At 37.4% G+C, this 3,738-nt stretch overlaps 1 long non-coding RNA gene across 1 annotated transcript; it reads left to right on the top strand.

Moving 5' to 3' along the window:
• The first annotated feature begins 2,073 nt into the window (after positions 1-2,073).
• Positions 2,074-3,421, top strand: LOC127533624 (uncharacterized). The gene is made up of 3 exons (XR_007941391.1): positions 2,074-2,119; positions 2,848-2,956; positions 3,116-3,421. It is a non-coding gene; the product is annotated as an uncharacterized LOC127533624 (long non-coding RNA).
• Positions 3,422-3,738: the final 317 nt, after the last annotated feature.

Here is a 3,738-nt window from a genome sequence, read left to right as displayed (position 1 = left end):
AGTATCAGAATGAGTGGTGAAAAACATTTATTCACAAACTAAAAAGCAGAGAATGCACAATGTTTTCCAAAAATCTAAATAGGCATGTATTTCAATGTAGTTAATGTTGTGGGACTACAAGCAAACTCTTTCAGTCAGTTAGTCAAACCGCGTCTAACTTTTGCACCGGTTTGAAAAACTATCAAAGACTGATTCACACTAAATATAATCAGTTGATCTGTTGCAGCTAAATTTAATTTAACATCTAATTGAATTAAAAGTTGTTTTAAAACAATGAAATGAGAGATGGAAACCCTCAGGAAGTTTTGAAATGCCAGATGGAAGATTACAACTTTATAATGTGAGTGAATTATCCTGAGGAGATAATACCACTTCATAATCACAATTAATTTAATACCTTGTTCAAGCAAGAAAACTGCATTATAATGACTCATTGTTTATCCATTGAGTTCCAATTAAAAATAAGCTTTAACAGGTGAATGAAAAGCCTATTTGCATGATGTTAATCACAGGAATCCATCAGAAATATTATTTCTGACTGGGATGTGGTTCCAATAGATGATTAACAGGCCCTGAGTGAAAACACAACAAAATGAATTTCCTAGTTAGTCGAAATTAAGCTTTCATTCACCCTGCATCTTCAACTGGCTTGTCATATTTGGCTTTTATTTTTGTGTGATATTTCAGAAGCATTTGTTAGTTACATCTTACAAATATATACATTTTCAAATTCTGAATGTCTAATATTGAAATACATTCATTCAACATCAGAGCCCTACTCACGTCTTGATGATTTTGTGTCATTATGGAATTAGACACTGCTTCTTCAAAATACACAGTTCTCTTGACAAACACAAGCTGTTTTGTACGCTTCACATTATTATTCTCATCACAGTGTGGATCATGAATAATTATAGTGCCAAACTTCTCCTCTGAATAATAGATTTCAGGAAGAATGGTTAGGAGCATTTTGAAATAGCAGAGAGGAGCAAAATCAATCAAGAATCAAGAATCTTTATTGTCAGTGTTTCCACACAGCGAAATTATGATTGGTGATTCCCAGCTATAAATAAAAAATTAGAAAATGACACACTATATACAAATAATTTTTTTTTTTAAATCCTCAAAAATATAAATATGTAAACAGTAAACAGTTAGTGCACATGAGCAGTAGGGTGAATGTAAAGTGCAGTCCAGTGCAAGACTCGGTTCTGTATTGCACATAGTGTGTCTGTTGTGTGTGTAGGGGGGAAATGGATGAGACAGCTCTTTGATAAAAACTGTTTTTCAGTCTGGAGGTCAGAGTTTTTATGCTCCTGTACCGTTTGCCCAAGGGAAGCGGAACAAACAGTCCATTTCCTGGGTGGGCGGGGTCCGCAGCGATACATCGGGCCTTCCTCTGGACCCGGCCCACATGTATTGAGTCCAGGACTCAATACACTGGAAGAGGGCTTCCCATTATCCCCTGTGCTGTTTTGACCACCCAGGATAAGTTCTTTCTGTCCTGAGCTGTGCAGCTCCCGCACCATACTGTTCACCAAGACACAAGATGCTTTCTATTGTGGCCTTGTAGAAGTTTGCCAGGAGCTGAGGGGAGAGACCAGCACGTTTCAGCTTCCTAAGGAAGAAGAGTCTTTGTTGAGCCTTCTTCACCGGGTGAGCTGTGTTCAGGGACCAGGTCAGATCAGATGTGATGTGGAAGTCCAGGAACTTGATGTCGTCAACATGCTCCACCACTTTCCCTTTGATGAGGAGAGGAGCATGGTCTGTCCTCCTGGACCTCCTGTAGTCCACAATGACAATGACTGCTGTTGTGATGAAAAAATATCACCATATATATATATATATATATATATATATATATATATATATATATATATATATATATATATATCAACTTTCATTATATATATATCAACTTTCATTATATATATATCAAATCTTTTTTTCCTACCGAGCCCCGGAAGGGACATGTCCGTATGGCGAAGCGACAATGAAGGACACTCACCCGGACGAGAATTTTATTGAGTTTTATTTTGAAATCGGCCTGAAATACACAGACAGTCAAGCAATGCGATGCGCTAAGAGTCTGCCATGCAGACCAGCGATCCTGATAATGGTAAGTTTTATTTCTCCAACATCCTGCTGTTATCCTACTATGAATACGCTAGCTACAACAGTCCCACATCAGTATTATGAACGTTCCGCCAGCTAACGCGGTCCGGACACCGGATCAGTGATTAGAGGTTGGCGTTGAACTATTGTTTGCCAGCCAGTTCGCCGCTGGTAAGCTAACAAGCTATGAAACAACTCCTTATAAAACCGGAGGAAAGCAGCAGCAATATTTCAGTCCAAGACCTGTATTCAGAACCTCCCACGCTGTTACACAATGACCCATTAATCATATTACTGAACTATATGGTTATCATTGAAATTTTCCTTGAGGAACCAGTGACCTCTTTGCGAACACATTTTAATTTATGTGTTGATTATGTTTTGTATCAGTAATACAAGTCTAAAAAACTGATTCAAATGATCAAGTTAACACAATGAAGTAAAGAGTACTGGTAATCTGCAGCTATTTTCATAATTTCAAGGTAAAATTCTGATGTGTGATTTTCTAGCTTTGCAGATGTGGAAATCCAATGCACTGATTTCTTATACACAGATGCTTTTGGTGTTTTTTGTTGTAAAATAAAACAAGGCATTTATCACTGTTGGAAATTATTACAGGTATTATTTGTAACACTTTCTAACATTGTATGGACAAAGCAATAAATCAGTTAATGGATAAAATCATTTGTATTACAGATGCTATCAACAGCATGTCTTGTTCATTTTATTTAGTTGTCAGCGTTGGATGATGAGGTCCAGTTACCAGGAGCACTAGTCTGCAGCTTACTGGTTCCGTCCTGCAGCTCCTCCACGCCGTCCTCCTCTCTACAGACCAAATCAAGTAAGATCTGATTAGACTATGCAGACATCAACATGATCAGTATGTTATCTTTTGACCCATCCTAAAATCACAAAATAGAACATTTACTTTAAGTTAACTGTGTTTATGAAAATAGAAAATAATTACTGACAACTAGTACTTTTTGGTGCTTTTATGCAGGAAAAGGGAACCAGGAAGCTGCTGTGGATCCTCTGCAGTATCTGGAGAGGTCAGAGGAACGGTTCTTGGAACAGATCGGAAGACACCAAGACGTGACCTCTGCCATGCTCCAGAACATCCAGAAGATGAATGAAAACCTTGGTTGCACTGATGGGACGCATGGTGTCGGTGCTGGAGCAACTGTCCCAGAATTAAACTGCATTGTTGACTATTGGCTTTTCTAGAAAATAAATCTTTTTTAGTACTTCACCTGTTTTGTATTTTACTCATGTACTTTGGGTGAATAAACAGAAATTTGTGATGAGAGATGCAAATTTTGTCTATAATCTACAGAGACTTTATTCAGTGTTCAGTGCACACTTTTGTTACACACATTTTGACAGATAAGCAGTTGTGCTTTTCAAGCAGATTTTAGTCAGAAACATCAGTACCATATGTTGTTGTTTTTTTACTGTTACACCAATCTAGGTAGATAAACTGCACTACTGCAGCAGACATATTATTGAAATGTGCTTCTATTATGTGTCTACATACACTGCTCACAAATAGTTATTCAACTTTTGGGTGAAATTGATGGAAAATATAAAAAGTGCATGCTGTAGTGATATATCATAAAAGTAGGG

Source organism: Acanthochromis polyacanthus, chromosome 1 (assembly GCF_021347895.1).
Source record: "Acanthochromis polyacanthus isolate Apoly-LR-REF ecotype Palm Island chromosome 1, KAUST_Apoly_ChrSc, whole genome shotgun sequence".
NCBI classification, from domain to species: Eukaryota; Metazoa; Chordata; class Actinopteri; family Pomacentridae; genus Acanthochromis; species Acanthochromis polyacanthus.
The sequence above is the reverse complement of the archived record's forward strand: the minus strand, read 5'-3'. Positions and strand labels throughout refer to the sequence as shown.